Consider the following 19,538-nt stretch of genomic DNA (forward strand, 5'->3'; position numbering starts at 1 on the left):
ATAATTAATGTTATAATCGAGGCCAGTTGAATATCACTTTTATTTTTTACCAAAAAAAAAGCAGTAGCTCCCATTCAGGATGAATTTCCTTTCAAAAATGAACTGAGTTCAGAAGATCGTACTTCTACTTGGCTGACTAAATGTAACAGCAAATCTTCCAAAAATTTTGGCCGTAACATTTACATTAGACTGTTAAAATGGATCTGACTTATAATTTACTTTGAGATCAAATACAAAAAATGTGCTAGGGATTAAGTTTTAATTGAAGGGGCTTATACTGTGGAACATTTCTTTCTGTTCAACACCTTACAGATCATCAGTCTGGGTGGAAGAATGCACTGAAACCTTTCATGGACAATTGTGTGACAGCAACTGCACTGTTTATATTTAAACATCTCTATTACTTTCTAGCAATGCCCTTCATGATGAATTCCTGTAATTAGTCGTTCCTGAAAGTATCAACACCTCCTCTCTCCCTCAGCTCTCTGAAGTGTGAAGCTCAAGGATCAAAGAAATGTTAACTACATTGGCTGTAGGCTGTATAAAGTATAATCCCAGATCACTTGTTTGCTGGAATGTTCTAGGACTTACCTGTGTAACCAAGTTAACTAGCACCAGACAGACCATAACAGCTATGGTGATGATGCTAAAACCTGCTTGCTCTAGAAAGAGAGATGTTCTGAGGTGAGCTGGGCTTCTTTTGGATGAAGGTTGTTAAGCAAAAAACCTTTTCGTTGCCAAACCCTCCCCACCAGACCGTTTAATGGAAGATTTAAACTAGTTCATTGTGTGATTCTGTCACCATTACAATGGTAAATTTTCCATGTCAGGAAACCATTAGATGGTAAGAATCATTATTTTCCTTCTTCTTGCAGGCTTTGGGGAGGCACAGGCACTTTTGATTTTGACAAAGTGGGGAAAGGGGTGATTCGTGTCTTCGTACTTGTGGTTTTTGGGGGGAAATTAGGGACCTTCGTTTGTAAATTATTGTCTTGAGCTTTCTGGCAAGGACCTATGTGTGGGTGTGAGCTAAGTGTATTTTTCATGTCACTGGTGATGGAAACTAGAATATAAACATCGTGGTACAAGGGATGCCAGGAACTTGTGAGGAAGGGAAAAAATCGGAGTAGAAAGATTTCCTAAAATAAAAGGAGGCAAGTAGTTAGAGTTGTTCTATGGCTTTTTGATCAGTTTACCAGTGATTTTTTTTTTGTATTTTGAGGGGTTTCATGTTATGTGTGTGTTAGGTTTTTTGTATTTATTTAATTCAGAATCAATCTACTGCTAATAGCTGTGTTCCTAGCTAGCAAACCCATTTGACTATACTGATTAATAGGATACTCAGAATGCCAACTTTGGAGTAATGCTTCAGATCACAAGTGATAATTGGCTTCTGTATGAGTTGTAGTCATTGCATTAGTTAGGTTTTGAAGCTCAGTTCCCAGAGCATGATTCATATTGACTGTCCTCCTTTCTCCATGGGAAGTGACAGTGGTGAATTTCCTGGATCAGGCAATACTGAGAATGGGAGTCAGGATAACTAAATCTCTTTCTGCCCTCAACACCAGCAGGAAATATAAGACGTGGAAGAACAAGCAGTTCTATGAATTAAATATATTTATGTGACTGTTTGAGACCTCTTCAGAAGAAATAAGAAAAAATACCATCTTACATGATATTTTGAACATTTTTATTTCCCTGTTGCATTTGGGATCAAATAAAGATAATTAGATACCACTTTAGCATGAAAGTGTACTTAACTCAATGTGGCTCAACAGAGGAATGAGTGATTTATTTGTAAATACTATGTTGATTAATGATACTAAATTTATACTTAATTTTTTTATGTTGGACACAAAGAGGGTTGTGAGAAGGTTATGTTGTTGTAGTGTACCTAAATATTTTTGATAATTTGCTGTATAAATATTAAAAAGTAACTATTCTACAGAATTTTTTTTCAGTTAAGTCAGGGAGATATTTTTTCTTTTTAGATTCAATGTTGGAAGAACCAAAATATACTAGAAATTTCTCTTCAGCAGAAAACTTCTAGCACTGAATCATTCATCTGTACTCATTAAGAATGCTCTGATTAAATGGCCACAGTAGCAGTAATACAGTAGTAGCACAGGAGGGATCAGTCCATATTCCAGGAGTGCAGCACAGGCTGCACAAGTATCTATCTACCCACCTGGGAGGCAGCTCCGTGGAAAGGGACGTGGGTGTTCTGGGGGCAGAGGGTTCCACGTGAGAGAGCAGCGTGCTGCTGTGGCAAGGGATGCCAGCGGGGTGCTGGGCTGCAGCAACAGGGGAATCACCAACAGGGATGAGTTAAGAGTCATTGTCCCACTCTGCTCCGTGCTTGCCAGGCCACACTGGCGGTGCTGTGCTCACTTTTGGTCCCCGCTGTGCGAAAACGTGAGCACAGGCTGGGGAGGGTCCAGAGAGGGGCCACAAAGATGAGCAAAGGGCTGGGGACCTGCCACGTGAGGAAGGGCTGAGAGAATGAAGTGTGTCCAGTCTTGTGCAAAGAAGGCTCAGTGGCTACAGGGATGGTGGAAACTCCCTTTTTACAAGGAGTCCCATGGAAGAGATGAAGGGTAATGATTAAAAGTTACTCTTGGTTAGATTCTGATGGAACATGAGAGGAAAGATTTTCATAATGGGAACAATCGGCCGTGGGAATAATGTTCCCAGGGAAGCTGTGGATTCCTCAGCATTGGACCCTTCTAAGATTTGTCTGGACAGGGTGCTGGGCCTTCTTACCTAGACTGTGCTTCTGCCATGGAAGGTTGGATCACACGATTCAAAAGGTCACTTCCAACCTGGTATTCTGTAATATTCTAAAATCATCTTAAATTCTGCCTAAGTGCTCTTAACCCACACACACACCAAAGGCAGAGAAGTTTGAGACAGAATAGGAAGGTGTCTTTGGTTAGCTCATACTTTATGGCAAAAGTAGATGAAGGTATGCTACAGTCTACTTTCTTCTGTAGAATAATAATAAGAACACTTATCCTTGGTAAATAGTGCCAAGAAAACCCTGTTTTTAATTAAATCCCCTTTCCCCCTCTCCCACAGTACTTAATATCTGAATCAAGGGCTGTTTTCTCTTTGGAAAAAATGTTTTAAAAAGTGTAAGTAACTTGCTATTATATTAGATGTAGATTGAGTTTAGGTTGTGACTTAGACTCTAAGTAACTTTATTGTGGTTCATTGTAGAAGGATTTTGTTTTTTAAAAGAGTGGATGGTGTTAATGTAACAGCAAGACAGAAGTAGCTACAGTCCACAAAGGCTTCATACAGGTGCCTTGACATCTAAATATATAGGAGTCTGTAGTGAGGTATTTAAATGCCTAAAATTCTATTTCTGCACCGCTGGTTTGGCTTTTCTTCTGCCCCAGTTCTTCTGGGATCCTGAAATTAAGTGTTCCCGCTCATTAGCCCTTGTACGGATCTCTTTAACACCCGTCATTAGGAGTGAGTTCTGCACAAAGCGTAGCAGCCATGGCTGCGGCATGCTAATCACAGAGACTGCGGAGGAACCAGGAAAACACATGGACTTAGCTGTTGAGAAGAAATTTGGAAACTGCCAGGGCAGGAGGGAAGCACAGGAAGTGAGCGGGGGAGTAAAGAAGTGGGAAAAACATTGGAAGGTGAAAAGTGATATGGAAAAACGAAGAGATCTGTGAAGGGTGCAGAAAGCTGAGAGATTAAAAGGAATGCTGGTACAGGAGAGCTGGAAGCTAGTGGGACTCTGGTTATGGGGTGGGAGCAATATATGGTATAATGAAGTTGTTGAGAATGAAGTGGTCAATGAAACGGCAGGGCTGGGATCCCAAGTAGGAAACTGAGCCTAAAGACAAGAGTGGATGGGGGCAGTAGCACATGTCCACAGGACTGGCAATAATGAGGCTTGGATGAGAAGTTTTGAGGGAGACTGAATATCTGTATTGAGCGAGATGGAGCTTCTCCATTTCAGTGGCTACTGTCTTAAATAAACCAAGCTCAGAAAGCTGCCTTGAGTAAAGAGCTACAAAGAGCAAGTTCTGCAAAGCTGGGAAAGCACAGAATTAAGATTGTATAAAATATGTTAACTGAGCTCCCCTGGACATTTACATTATGATACAGTTTTAAATTCTATGATCTCAGCATTGTATGGTCTTTCCAAGTGGAACAGATGTGTATGAAGACTGCAGCAAAGAAGGACAGGTCTCTGGAAACCTGCTTTTATTTGTTGTGGAAACCCTAAGACAGGTAGTGAACGGGGCAGCTCACAAGTGAGGGGAGAAGTGTCACCTTAACTAAAGAAACTAGGTGGATACAGCTTCTCCAGCAAATTAATTAAGGTATTATAGAAAGCTAAATACTCGGAAAAAATGAGTTTTAGGAACCTGGTTGAACAGCAAAGTTTGTAATGCTCCTGATTTTGAAGTTTTCTTGTCTCTGGGATCACATGAAGCCCTTGGCAGGGGTGTGTTGTTACCTGGCAGCACCAAAGGGAGCTCTGTCCAAGAAAGGGCATTTCTGTCCTCAGAGTGCTGTTCTGGAAAGCACAGGGTAACCTGGAGCAGTGAGGGTGTAGAGCTGTGTGTGACCATGTGGAGTGCAGCCACTGGGTAGAGTTTCACGACTCTTTTAGCTGCTGTATTCACTGAATGAGGCTGGGGTCCTGTGGGAAAAAAACCTGTGTGTTATCACCTAACACAAAGTCAGTCAAACTGGATTTGAGCAAGGGTGCCCAATTAACTGCAAATCCTTGGGAAAAAAACAGAAAAAACTTCTGAAGAGCTTACCTCAAGAATTTGTTAGTTTCCACATCATTGGATACCTATCTTACATTAGGATTTTAGAGTGTTGATGTGTGTATATAACTTGTTGACTTGTGTTTCTTTAAATGGCATGCTTTCTGTACATTTCTTGTGGGAAAATATTTGCAAAAAACCTAGGAAAATCTGGAAAGTAAGGTTACAGTCAGTTTTTTAATTTCTGTTGACTTCTGGTAAAATCTTCTTTGAAAAATTGTACCTTGCTTAATTTCCCAATTATATATTTACTTGCATGATGGAGAAGACAAAAAATTATTTTCTTTTGATCTGATGTAATTGGAGCTGTATTTTAGGGGAGCTAATTCAATCTTGTCTGATTATATCCTTACCATGGTCAAAAGTAAGGCTGCAATTGCTATTTAAGGAGACTGGTTACAGAGGTTGTGTCATATCAAATACATTGCTTTTCTACTCTTTTACTGTTAAATGGGCTGCTCTAAATTAGATGGTCTAATTCTGGAAAATTTGAATACGTGCAGGTGGACTTTTGTGTCAGCAAAGCCACACTTATTTAATTGGCGCTCCATATGTCTGCAAAAATTGATTCCATATGGTTGAATGGCACATTTTGAAAATGTTTTTTAAATTCATACTAGTGCCAGGAGAAAGAATAACTCTATTTTTTGAGCTCCTTAACTGACAGTGCACCTGTACACGAACCTTCTTTCAATTTTTAAAGCAGTAATTGAATATGTAGGATTTGCTTGTCACATGTTAACAGATTTAAGGTAGTTTAAATATGTGGCTAACAAAGGCTTAACAGTGTGTTCTGTGTTTATACTCCTAAAAACAAGTGATGAAATATACCTAAACCATGCAATCCCCCCATCTATTAGGATGAATTTGCATGAGTTTTCTTACAGAAAACTCTTTCATTTAGGGTCATGGTAAATATATATATATATATATATATATATATATATATATATATATATACTCGTCAAATAAACCCCGGTTTTTTTACATGGGGAAAACAGCTTTGAGTTTGCTTCAGGTTAACCATATTGATGGGAAATAATCCTGTGGGAAAAACTGGAGATCTGAATTCTTAAATTGGGGCCATAAAAGTTGATACAATCAAGAGATGAACTTATGAGGAGTAATGTAAATTAATGTTTTATTTGTTTCTTTTTATTGTGCACAGGTACCTAAGGATAACACTGGCCTGAAGGGAAAATCTGGGGCAAACTGGGGACCTTGACTGTTCTTGCACCTGAGTAAGTGAATACTTAGTGGAAATCAGCTTTACAAAATGTTAAGAAGTGAAATATTTTTCAGCATCTCCATGCCTAATTGCAGTTGTAAATTCAGACAATAGTTTGGCTTTTGAACTGACAAAGACCAGAAGTGGTAGAGTACCTGCAAGGGAGGGAATGTGCTATAGAGCCTTCAGTGCTTTGTGGTACATTTTGTTTTTGTTGCTGCCCTTGAAGTCTCTATAGACTGAAACATAGCTTATAAACTGGATTTCTTGGTATTTTGATGTTTTGCCTTTGCAGTTGTTTATCTTCAGACTAATGTCTGAGTTTCTTAAGGCTTAACTTGATCTTGCTGGTTTGTAATCATAGTAAGGAGCTGAGACTCAGCAGAACTGAAGGTCAGGCCAGGTTAAATATGAGGTCATCAGAGGGTGAAGGCTAAGAAGATGACCTCGTGGAAGGTTGTCTTGGAAAGGATGAATGCTCACTTCATGAGGGCTGTTTTTTGAGACAAAAACTATTGTCTTGATTGGGGTTTGCTTTCACTAAAACAGGACAGGGACAGCTTTTCTTCATCAGCTTGGATGGGGCATGTGGTAGACATTCTTTGGCATCTGGAGTCCCCCAGTCCCAAACCCAGCCTACACACTTTTCTGAAAGGCAGGAAGAGTATTTTCCATTTATCCACAGAGCTTTCTTTCCTGGCAACCCAAGCATTATTCTGGTTGCAAAAAATTATTTTACATGTTGAAAAGGTACGTTGATGTCTTACTTATTACTTAACACATTTATTTAATCATACATATTCATATATGAAATGTCTGTAATATTAATAAGCAGATAAATTTTTTATGGCATGAAACTTCTTTGTACTGGTAACATTTTTTTTTTTAAATGGGCAAGTTAATTGAGTTTTCTGAAACAATTGCCAGAGTGGAGCCTTTCTTCCTGTTGGCATTTCTCATGCTAAAAGAATTATCTTTGGTTTTAGAGAGCTTTACTAAAATGAATATCCTTACTGGTATCTACATTAAATTTTGAAAAATAATACTTACCAGCTGAAAGTCTTTCAATTTAATCTGTTCTAAACTTGTTATCAGTGTTGTTTTTTCCAAATCTGTGACGTGGTTTATTCATACTCTTCTACTTAATTAATGAACTTACAAATTTATATCCATCACATCATTGCATAAAAAAGTGTATTTCATTTTGCTAGAGTATTTATTGTGTTTATCCCTGCAGTAGAGTAGTAGACAAAAATGTCTCTCATTGCTTTCAATATTAAAGAGAATTAAATATGTAACCTAAAAATCTGCCAGGCTTTGTGAGCTCTGCACACATAAGACTTCTAATTCATTGAGAAGTACATCATGGTAGCATTTAGCATTATAGTTCTTTTATTTGTAAGTTAGGTGAATTACAAATAATGACTGAGACTGTATTATAAGTAACTGGTTGCTTTCCTCTGCATTAGCACTTCTCATTGAAGTTCTGGTTCCTTGCCTTGCACTTGCTGTGTATGGTTTTAGGAATTAGGTCTCTGGACTAATGAACAGGTGTAAGATTTATTAAAGAAGAGAAGTACAGTGTTCTTAAATGATAGTGGCATGTTTTGAAATCCCAGTTTGCTCAACAGCTCTGTTTTAAATCCAGCAGGAACCTTTGAGAGAGGTTTTTGCCCTGTTTCTTTTAACTTCTATACTAACATGAAGCAAATGTTTTCATTTATTTCCTGTGTTATCAGTCCTACTCTGCGTATTTTAGTCTATTGCTTTTGACAGTGATGAAAGACAGCTATTTCCCAACCTTTTGTATTTTGGGTGCTGCATAAGCTCAGCTGTTCATTTTGGGAATATTTTCTTCTCCTGATTTGTTCCTGATTCCTCATTTGAAAGGCAGCACTAGAAATTCCAGATGCAATTGCAGTCTTCTTGGAATTGTAATTTAGATTTTGTGCCTATGTACATGAGACAGGAGCTTGCCCATACAAAACAAAGGCAGTCATTCTGCTGGACTGGAGGACCTGTAGGTATGGTGACAAAGATACTGTGTCAGTGTTGTGTTACTTTGTACTTGAAAATTGTCTGTAATTGTTGTGTAATAAGGTAGAAGTCAAAACTAGTGAACTAAGAAATGGAGATAATCCACTTGAATTGTGTAGTGTGTTCCTTCATGAATATAGGATTGATCTCTAGGTGTTTTACCCAGTTTATTGTTTGCCAGTTACTGTAGTTACTGTATCACCTACAGATTTTCTCATTCAGACTTGAAATTGAGTGCCTTGGGGCAAGATTTTCTCTGGTAAGCATGAAAATGAACTGGCCTTGGTTTTGAGAGCATCCTGTGTGCAGCAGTTCTTGTGCCTGCCGTTCTGGAAAGATCAACTGGTTTTGTGCAAATCTACATCTGGGTGTGATAAATAAATGTATCAGTGGTGTTACCAAGTTCTGCTGCCTTCTGGTCTTTTCCAGGGATTGGTAGGAATTGGTCTGTGCTGTACTTAGAAGCTGAAGTGAAGCTGACTGGTGCTGTTGCTGTAGCCTGTTGATAGCATAGGATGAAGCTTTTCGACTTCTTTTAGCAGTTAATTTCACAGAGATTGCTATTATTTTTGTAAATCACAGTGTATGGTTTCTGACAGCTTTTAAAGATGTCATATGCTCTGCTGTTTATAGTGTAGAAGTCTCTGGGGATTTAAAACTTTCTCTACGGTATCTCTCTCACAGAGATCAATTAAGTTTCTAATTAAAGTTTTATCAACCTAGCATCTATTGAAATCCTAAAAATGTTGGTGTTTGTTAAGACAAACATAGGAGGTTTTCTAACGTCATGAGAAAATTTTTATTGAGAATTGTTGGGGTTTTTTTTATATTTTTGAGTGTTTCTTTGTTGTTCACAGAGTGGTGTTTGAGTAATGGAAAGCTTTAGTAGCTGAAATTTTTAATAAAAAGAAGCCAAACAAATTTATTGAAACAATTTTATGATTAAAATAGTTTGTTCTCAGCTAATAAAACTGTAATTGTAATCCTTCCCCATTCTTTTTGTCTTTGAAAGATTACTTATTTTGATCAGACCTAAAATGTTGATGACAATTATATCTCTTTGTTTCACCTGAAGCCTTTCTGTCATGTTTGGAAAGTTGTATATCACATATGAAAAGTACCAAAGTCCTGAGGTGGGCCTCAGCATTAAAATATATAGACACTTTTGCTTTATGAGGCTGTAAACCAGATAATTCATCACTACTGACAAGCTGGAAGTAGATGTGGGCTTTTAAAGAACAATATGTTATATTACAAATTCCTTAGGAGGGGGGAGTGTTTGTTTTTAGGAATTCCTGGAGAGTGGAAGCCTATCAGAATGGTATTGTACATGTAATAAATCATGCACTTGGCCTAAGTTGGTTTTTTTTTTCCTTTTTCTTTTAAGGTCTAAGACAATTTAAACATTCTGTCATAATCATAATAATAATTAGTAGTATCCTCTCTGCAAACACAGGAGAGAGGGGGAAGCTTTTTTATATTTTTGCAGTACAATATTCTCAGTATCTATATAAATAAATGATAGTGTGTGGCATGATTCACATGAATAGCAATGCAGCTGTATTGCTGCTGTCTGCCCAAATAACAAGAAATGAGAGGGAAAGAGGAGGTGACGGGGAATAGGAATGGGAGAGGAGCATTGTGGTATGAATAAATTGACACTGTGGTTTTTCGGGAGGGGGGACACTCATTACAGGAGGCTTCATCTGTTTGCTGCTTTCCCATATTTAGAAAGCATCTTTAGTGATCCTTTTTGCAAACAGCTCATGCAGTAACTGGCAAAACAGAAGCAATTAGTGGTGTAATCTCAAAGGGAATCTCAAGCTTCACTTTAAGTGCAATGATTAAATCCACTAGAATGATAACCATTGCTGCCAAGAACTCATGTAATTGGCCACTAATGTATTTTGTTGTAGCAGTCGATAACTACTGCATTTCATGCACATAATTAGTAATGCATACACGTTTGGTCAGTAAAATTGAAATGCCTGATAACCGAGGGTAGAGGGGGTGCAAGGAGCACAGAGCTGGAGAACTGAAATACTGCTCTGTTGATAGTACCGAACTAGAACTGTGTGCTTCAACAAAACAAGTGTCCTACTGTGCTGGAATACAAATGGGCTGTCTGTGGCAGGATATAGCAAAGACATTTGGCAGAGAGGGATTTGAAAGCTTCTGGCATAATGTAATTGAATTGGCCATTTCTTTAAAGATACAGCAAATTGTTTGCTGCAGCATTCATCATCATAAGGAAGGTCAGACAGCTTGCCAAACATATGATACTCATAATAAAAAGTAAAACGGTGACTCTTCTATTTAAACACAAATCATGTTATCATGTTTGTAAAAGCTGGAGAAATGAATGGGAATATTTTTGGTGGTGCTGAGCATTAGTAATCTAAGTAAGACTGTAATTCGAGAGGGGCACAGCTTCTATGCAGAGAAAAGATCCGCAGGGAAATTCAGCTACTGAGCAACATATGATCCCCCTGATTTGAGAGGGCAGTAGGTGTTTTGGCAGGATTATTGCTGACTCTCTTCTGATCACTTAAGGGAAGATAAACTTGTATGATCCTATTTTTTGCCTTTGAAGAAAAGAAAGGGAAAAATAACAAAGAAGAAAGACTCGAGTCTTTAGAAAGAGACGAATTTTGAACAAAGCGTTGCTGGGGGGGTTTTTTGTCAGTTATGCTGTGACAAAATAAGATGATGCAACAACCTGTAGCATATCTGAAATGCTGTATGAAATACTCTGTATTGGTGTGCTGGGAAACCCCTCTCGAGTCACATCCAGAACCCTGAATGTAAATTGCCTGGTGACAGGGGCTTTGGGCCATGCAGTGATGCCTCTGCAAATGAGTAGCTGTTAGCTTTTAGGTTCTAACACATTCAGGAGACTGGCATTTTGATTTCTTGCACCACTGCACCACTGATAGGCTTGGAAATGGGAATCAAAATAATTAGATTGGATATATAGATCCCAGCAAACCAGCCAAGAAAGCGGCTGGGCTGGGGAGGGCTGCTCTGAATTCTAAAATGTGCCAGTGCTGTTTTTATGAGAGTGTGAGGATGGAAGGAGTAAACTAGAGTGCAGATGCTCACCATTTATATTCAAAGCATGTAATAAAATAATTGAATGTATGCTTCCTCCTATTAAAGCCTGTTAAAATCAGTAATAAAGTACATTACTGTTGTATTAAAAAGGGAGCACAAATTTTCAGGTAATATATCTTAGTTGTATGCATAGTGTACAGATAAGCAGACTGGGCAGTGGTTTTTTACATTATCCAAGGCATTCCTCCTTCTGATACAGGACTGTTCCCATCAGTTCATTTTCTGTTAATCCAGCAGTATCTTTGCAGTATTCCCTCTGGCAGGTTGTTGCAGGCCAACAGTCATTCGCCTCCAAAAAGCCTTTCCTTCTAGTTTCTCAATATTTTTATGTAAAAAACCCCAACAAAAACAAACCACGAAAAAAGTCCCCGCTTTCCAAGTACTCCTTCTTGAGTTTCCATAGCTGTTAGAAAATGTCATCCTTTTTCTATGCACATCCTTTTCTTTTAGGTATTTATGAACAATTATCCCACTATCTCTTTGCCCACCTTACCATTTTTCACCTGTAAAAAATTATCTTTCTTTACTCAAATGTCAGTTCTTCACCTTTTTGCTTTTGAGAGACCTGCCTTCATTTAATCAGGAGATTCAGGAGTCCAGGTTCTCCTAAATTTGTAGAGAATATATATTTTTTTCTATTATCATGATTAGTGATGCTTTTCTTTTTTAAAATTCTGCTCTCTAGATTGACTGCTTGTATTACCTCCTACATCATTTATGTCTCAGTGCACTCCCTCCCTTCCTTCCCTACCTTCCTTATTACTGATCTCAGTTTTTTTCATACCAAACATGTTATATCTTGCATTTTCCCAAGCCATACATTGCTTTCTATTTCTATTTTTGCTTTTCATTGCATTAAATTCCAAGTCCTTGTGTCTGGAACTTCGTATCTATCAAGTCAATGTTAAGCATCCATCCAAAATAGCCTGTTGGTTTGTGTGCATGCCTGCCTTGAGGAAGGCAGAGGTTGCAGTATCTGCTCTGCTTTGAAGCCAGATGTACAGGGCCATGTCTCTGTTAATTCTGTATGATAATAACACATGGGAAGTACTTGTCTACTTCTGCAGAAGGCTGTCTTGCATGCTGTCCCTAAAATACCAGCTTAATCCATAAGCAAATACAGCAGTTACTGGCTCCAGTTGTAGTCACTGGAAAAAGCTATGTTGAGCTGTTTTCTGAGCTAAATATCAGCATTTTGTTCCTGTTTGCCTGCTTTGGTTTCCAGGAGGTCTTAGGTGTTAGTTTTCTTATTTTCTTATTGTGCTCTTATTCTGTTCTTTATTTCACATTACCCTACTCAGTTCTGAAGATAGTGATGAGGAATAGCAAGGTGATGTCTTCTTGTTTTAATCTGCAAGCCCATAATATCTGAAGCTCCTTCAGCAGTTGTCATTTGTGTATCCTGAAGGTGCACTGTGGCCACACTGTACAGCTTGCACGTAAGTCTCCCAATCAGTGATTCAATGTTTTGATGTAAGATTACAAGACTTACAAATAAAAAGTGTGTTTGCTGTCCATGTGGAATGGAGGATATTTAGCTGGTGTGGCAGTGCAACATGGATGAGTGGTACTCATACCAGGAGCTCTGAGAATGTGCGTTTATTGCAGAAATAGTTTGGTGGTTCTGCAGGAGCTGATTTTTATAGTAGAAAACATAAAATTCAGTCTTTCTTGTTAAAAGAAGACTGAAATTATGAGTTGGTCATCATCTGGTAATAACCATGTGAAGATTTATGATATGAGAAGGCTCTTTTTGTTTGGATGCTATGGAAATAAAAAGATGCACTGGAAATAAGAAAAAGAAGAATTCAAACAGTAAACAGATTTTGTTATTCCCCCAATATTCATTGAGGCTGAGACAAGGAATTAGCTGAAATTTTTACATCCAGCTCAGATGAATTTCAAAAATACAATTTCTTTCAGTGTTTGAACATGGTGTTTAATGCATGAATTGCATGTTTGAGTTTCAAAATTTGTGTTTTTGAGGAAACGCAGCAGACGTAGGAGGTGACTTGTGTCTCTTGTTGGATTCGTGCTTATTGAGACCTTCAGTTAGGGTTTGGGCTTTCATCCAGACTGGCTATTTAGTTCAGATGATAGTCACAGGTTTCTGGAGGGCAGTTGCAACACAGTAGTTGCTGTGCAAGAAACAGTTCAGTAATGCTCCAAAGGCTAGCTCTTAAAAACACATAGCTCACTTACAAGCCCATTAAGGATTGACCTATGTTGGGAGTTTATTTAGATGCTTGGCACTGTTCTTTAATATAGGGAGTTTGGGAAAAAATGTTACTTTGTTCTTTAATAAATTTTTCCTTGACCTTTATCTGCAGCAAAATTGGCTGGCAGTATCACAGCAGGTCTAAACACAACATTTTATTTATGGCATTAATTTTAAAGAAGAACAAATGGAGTTTGGAGACAAGAAGAAATGAAAGACTCCTTAGCTTTTTTAGATTAATAAGTTGCTGAATGTGAATGAATGCCAATGTCACTGAATTGAACAAAGAGATCAAATTAAATACCTTAGGCAGGTTACACAATGTCTGTCTAAGGGGACTGCAACACTTGATCCCTGTGTTCTGTCTACTGCCATTGAGACAACAGTGTAGCAGTGTATTGCACAGGTAACATTTTCTGCACCTTTTAGGGTGTTAACTGCTACTAAATATTTCCTGTTCCAGTGTGTAAATAACCTTCTGTGATATGAATTCTAGGTAATAAAAACACCTTGCATATTTCAGCACCACAGTATAGCATGTGTTTTATTTAGGAGACCTGCAGATATATTTAATCTTCTATTATAGATTTATTAAAATCATACAATGTAAACATCAGGACTTGTCATACAACTGACTTGAATATGCTGTTACTCAGGACAAACTGGCCTGTTTCTTCCTTGCCTGGAAGACTTTTCTATGCTTGTCTTGTCCTTGGTTATTGGAACTGAGTTTATGCCCTTCTTCTGCAATAATCTTCAGAACTAAGGATGTTCAGTGAATATCCTACCCCTTGCAAGTTTTCACTGATAATGCAGATTTTGTGGGATGATTTCTTTTGCTGTACAGCTAATAACTCAGCATGTTATTCTGTGTTCACTTGGCTTTTGAAGGCCGTCTTAAAAATATGCAAAAGAATATTCAAATTACTTTCCTTTTTCTGATCTCTTATGCAAACACATAGAAACATGGTGAATGGTCACATCTTGTGAGATAGTATATAATCAAGGATTTTTTTTGATTCTTTCTGAACTGGTAAAGCAGTTTCATTTACACACAAACTTAGCTGTAAAGAAATTAATATATTTAGTTATTAAAAAAAGATAAGTATTGCAGCTGTGTAGGACTGAAATATACCAAAGTATGTGGAAAATATTTTTCTATTTTTGAAAAAAGAAAAAAAACCACATTGTTTTTATGTGTTCTTAGGGGAATATGGTTTGAATCTTGCTTTGTTACAGTAGCAAGTTTTTTAGATTTTCAAAGCATTAGTCCTTAAATGAGTAATATCCTTCTGCCACCCGTGCACTGTTTGGGAAAATTTAGTTTGTTTAGGAAATGATAAGTGACAACACTGATATCTTAGCTCCTTATCTTGGGAAGTGCTCTCCTTATTTTCCTTTTCTGTGCCCCTCTCCAGGAACAAAAGCAATACAAGAATGCAGATGCTGGAAGGCACAAAAATGTGCTTAAAGTATTTTCCTTCTGTCTTGGAACAATGGCTGCTGACAGCAGAAGGCTTGCTTGCTTGTTAAAATTAGATTTGAATCATCAGTGTAATAGCAGTAGGAAATTGTAGGATGGAAAGGTGCCAGGAAGCCTATCTATATCTGCCCTTTTGGAGAGAGGGGGGCCTGCAGTGACTTGAGCTGTTCTCAGCTGAGTGAGCCTGCCCTATATGACAAGTACTGCTTTAAGCATCCTTAAAACAAAATTGTCCTTGAGCAGAAACCATTGAGGTGGGATCCTGAGAACAGACAAAAGCACAACAGTGCAAGACAGCTGTTGCAACTTAGGCTTCTGAAGAGTTTGTCTCTTGTTGGTTCCTTACATCACATTTAATTGGGTCCACTTCCATTACCTCCCACCATTTTCCTGCGCTAGGATAAAAAAAATTGAATCTGTGGTTTGGGACTTGTTTGTTTTTTGGGTTTTTTTGGTTGGTTTTTTGTTTTCTTTGTTTGTTTTTTTAATTTTGTGGTTGTAAAAACACTGGGAAGGTTTCATAAGTTAATTCTGAGTAAATTAGAGGATGATGCTTGCTCTGAAGCTACATCAGAGTCAGCATCATTCTGGCTTATTCTGTTTCTCTTCAGTTGTTTTAAGGCAGTCCAGTGCCCAGTTACACTTCTTTTATGTAGTCATTATCTGTTGGCTTTGCAGTAACCCAATCTGTGGAACACAGTGACCTCTCTATGCACCTTAAAACCATTCACAGAAATGGTTGTAATTCTGCTGATGCAGAATGCAGCTGCCCATTTAAATCTCTTTTTCTTACAGAGGGGATGGTTATGTCTCTGCTGTGTACTGGCTTCTGTTTAATTTTGAGTGCAGGTTTTACACTACTTCCATAAGCAGCTTAGTTCTTGATTACTTCAGGGAGTGCTTTGCGTGATACAACAGTAATTGATATCAGCTGAAGTGCTAAATCTACCAGTCCCCTCATTTAAATTAGTGCCAGTTGGAGATGGGAGAGCCAAAAGCAGGACTGTGTCTGGGAGAGGACTCTTGCTTTTGGAAATTATTTAGTTTGCTCTCATAACAGAGTAAGAATTCTCTGACCTTCTGGTTGTTTTTGTCTTGTCCTGGGGTGGCAAAATAAAATCCCTTGTGTAGGGATGATCAAGGAGGAATTTTAGTTTAAGTGCTTAATGACATTTAGTGCATTACTATTGTCTTCATCAATGCTATGAGCGCAATCAGATATATTTTAAAATAAATCTACATAAATAACTGGGAAATTCAGCATTGGTTTATATATTTTTAAATAATTTGTTTGCATTTACTCCATTTAACACTGTTTTGTGTAATTATGTATCCATCTATCTGTATATATCTGGCATTTTTATATATAATGTTCATTTATTTTGTGGAGAAATAAGCAATTCTACAGCTGGGCTGTATTGTTTATAGGTATTATTTAATTATTGGCAAATATTTAGAAGGCACAGTACCACCATAGTTCAATGAGACCGCTGTAGCAAATTTGATGATGCGCAAGAAAAAATTGAAAGCAGTGCCTGAGCATCAGTGGCCATCTTGACTTGACCTGCTCGTGTGTCCAGCTTTTAGACCACAATCCCTACTCCTGCACGAGTACCAACTGGGAGAACGGTGCGTTATGTGGAAGATTTTGCTGGAAGTTGCTGGTGTATTTGTGATTGAAAAAGTGGTAGGATTTGATCTACATTTTTTTCCCCAGGGTCCTTACAGGCCAGTAGAGAGATGTAGTGTGAGGTAGGCCTCAGGTTGCTCAGGTGATGGTGGTTTGTACTTGATCTTTTCTGTAGTGAGTCAATTATTTATTGTTATGTGTGTCCTGTGATCCTGTCTCATATTTGTAGACAGTTATTTACCAGTTTCTCAAGACAGCAACACAAGCCATTCCCTTAAGTAGGCCCAATACTTGTGTTACATAGAACCTTTTCGTAAGTGTTCTTCCTGTTCGTCTTGTAGGTGTCTATAAAAGTATGTAAATCTAATCTATAATGTTAAGGGGTTTATGGCCTTAGTACTTACATTTCAGTTCCATGTAGTGCATTGTGAGATTGCATGTACTCTTAATCATATTGTTAGCCATTATCATCTTTAAGCATATTTCATATCCCTTGGGTGTCCACCTACCATCTGTTACTTTATCCCATTAGATTTCCACCAGATTTCTCATTTTTTCTCTAGCATACTGTGCTGAAAAAAAACCCCTCCTTATAGTTTCCCTCATTGATCTCCCAGTTTAGTCTTAATTACACAGCTAATCAGATTACAATGACTCTCTTTATTTCTTACCTCCCTGTGCTTTCCGGTATGACCAAAAGCATTCATTTCTGCACGTGGGTATGTATGTGCATGCAGGATATACCACATTCCTCTGAGCACTGCTTTCTGTTCCACTCCTTTTGCATGGAGGGTATAAAGACACCTAATTCTTCACAGCTTCATCAGCTGCTCGGCTTCCACTTCCTCCTGTGGACCAAGGGGATCCAACTCTTAGCAGCTGACCTGAGCCAATTCAAAAGCAGTGTCCTGCCCTCCTTCCCTTCTCCTTGAGCTGTGCTCCCATTCCAGGGTACTGTCAGCCCTGCCGTGCTGCTGCCCGGAGCTGAAAGATGCGCAAGGAGCTTCCAGCCAGCTCGGCAGTCTGTCCCCGACACATGGAAGCACAGGCTCTTCAGTAAGCTTAGGCTGGCTGTTAATGCACAGTGCTGAGTCACTGCTGAAATGCTTTACTTTGCTGTGCACCTTTTGTAAAGCAAGCCATGGCCAGATCAGGTGTGCCTAGGACAGGCTATAGCTCACTGCCCCGGGCCATTAAACAATGAGTGACTCAGCCATTTGTGTGGAGAGGCGGGGAAGGCATCTGTGGAGCATCACCCTTGCAGGTGTCTGTAGCCATTCTACTCTGCTTGAGCATCACTGCTTAAACTAAAACCTGGGAAAATACTCTCCACACTGAAAGCGTCTTTCTGTTTCCTTTAAAATCTGTGAGAAATGCAGTATTCTGGGAAGATGCATAAGGATTATTTACAAACCTGGTGACAATTCCAAACAACTGAGAGAGCATGTTTACTGTTAACTGACATTCCTGCATGGGGAACCATTGTTTTATAGGGCAGGAAAGGTTCATCCATTCACTGCTCGTTTTTTTTATTGCTGGACAAAAGCTTGTCTGATAAAACAGCATGTTTTCATGGCTAATGAGCTCAGTCAGTCCTGGGTTTCTATCCATGTACTACAGGAAATAAACCGTGTGGAATAGTACTGTGGAATATTTAGGTTCATTTATAAATACGAAGATTCATGTGTACAAATTGGCTTCACTCTTAATTGATTTAGAATACTTGATTAGACAACACAGCTGAGCCAGTGTAACTCTTGCTGCCACTGAGAGGGGTGGTTCAGCTCTCACTTTTGTCTTCCCGTCCCTTCTAGCCATACGGTGCTTGTCTGACTCCCCAATCCAGTGCTGAACTCCTTCCTTCCTGGAAGAGATCAAGCCATTTTATCTGGTTTGATGGTATGAAACAGGTGTAGGGAACTGTGTGTTTGTTTCATTTCTGGAAATGATGTTTAAGCATGAGGGTTGCAGGTCTAGTGAGAAGCCTCTAGTGCTGAGAGGTGTATGAGCTAGATCAGCATGGGTTCATTTCTACTTGCTGTTTGGATTAAGAAAATGAGTAGTCTGGTTTTACATATGTCTTCTGTGATATATTTTTAGATGTTACCACCTGCACATGGTATACTAGTCTTGTGGCCCAAAAAAAAAAAAAAAAAAAAGAAAAGAAAAGAAAGGCATTTTTAGTACAGATGACATGATTGATAGAGCTGTGGTTTTACATACTTTGAATTTTAGTGGAGTGAGGAGACTTTCTGCTCTAAAACTTAAGCTATCTTGCATTTCAAAATAAAATATATTTAAAAAATGCCTTGGTGCGTCAATACTTGGCAGAAAAACAAGACTTACTACTTCACCCTGTAAAAATCAATGGCCACAGAACAAACATGTTCTTCACCAGCTAATCATGTAGAACAGGGCTATATTTCAGTAGTTTTGATGACTGATGAGGGTATCACATGTTTTAAGTACTGGTGCTCTATTTGTGTTTATTCTGACTTTTTGTCTTAAAAAGCTGGCCAGAATAATCTCTGGTGTACAGCCATCATTTACATTAGGCTCATTGCAAAGCCATGTAGCAACTCTGGGAAACAGAAAAGTTTGCAGCATTAGGAATGATGTTTTGGGAACCATTTTTATTTAACATCCTTAGTGAACATGAGTGAAATTGCACATGCAAAGTTTTCAGGGGCAAACTTAACGCTTGTGCTCAAGAGCTGGAGCAGGTAGTGGGGCACAAAATGTCTTGTTAGTGTTGCCGAGTTCAGCTGGCTGCTGTTTGCCCAGCGTGGAAGCAGCAGCAGGTGGTGGGGGCAGCTGCTGATGGCCCAGGGAGGCAGGCAATAGGAAGGGAGAGGTCAGAGCAAAACTCTGCTCCTGTCTGGGAAAAGCAAAGGAACTGATGGCCCAGGGAGGCAGGCGGCAATAGGAAGGGAGAGGTCAGAGCAAAACTCTGCTCCTGTCTGGGAAAAGCAAAGGAGAGGCAGTGTCTTGGATTTTGGCAGCTCAGGTGTGCTTTTCTCACATTT

At 38.7% G+C, this 19,538-nt stretch overlaps 1 protein-coding gene across 1 annotated transcript in view; it reads left to right on the plus strand.

Annotated features, from left to right (window-relative positions):
* TBL1X (transducin beta like 1 X-linked) overlaps window positions 1-19,538 on the plus strand; it is a 194,124-nt gene that overhangs the window by 49,447 nt on the left and 125,139 nt on the right. Inside the window, exon 2 of the mRNA XM_041416458.1 lies at window positions 5,971-6,043. The gene's annotated coding sequence lies outside the window, so the exon portion shown is untranslated. The remainder of the gene's footprint in view (window positions 1-5,970; window positions 6,044-19,538) is intronic.

This window comes from Onychostruthus taczanowskii, unplaced genomic scaffold, assembly GCF_017590055.1.
Source record: "Onychostruthus taczanowskii isolate IOZ18803 unplaced genomic scaffold, ASM1759005v1 scaffold52, whole genome shotgun sequence".
NCBI lineage: Eukaryota > Metazoa > Chordata > Aves > Passeriformes > Passeridae > Onychostruthus > Onychostruthus taczanowskii.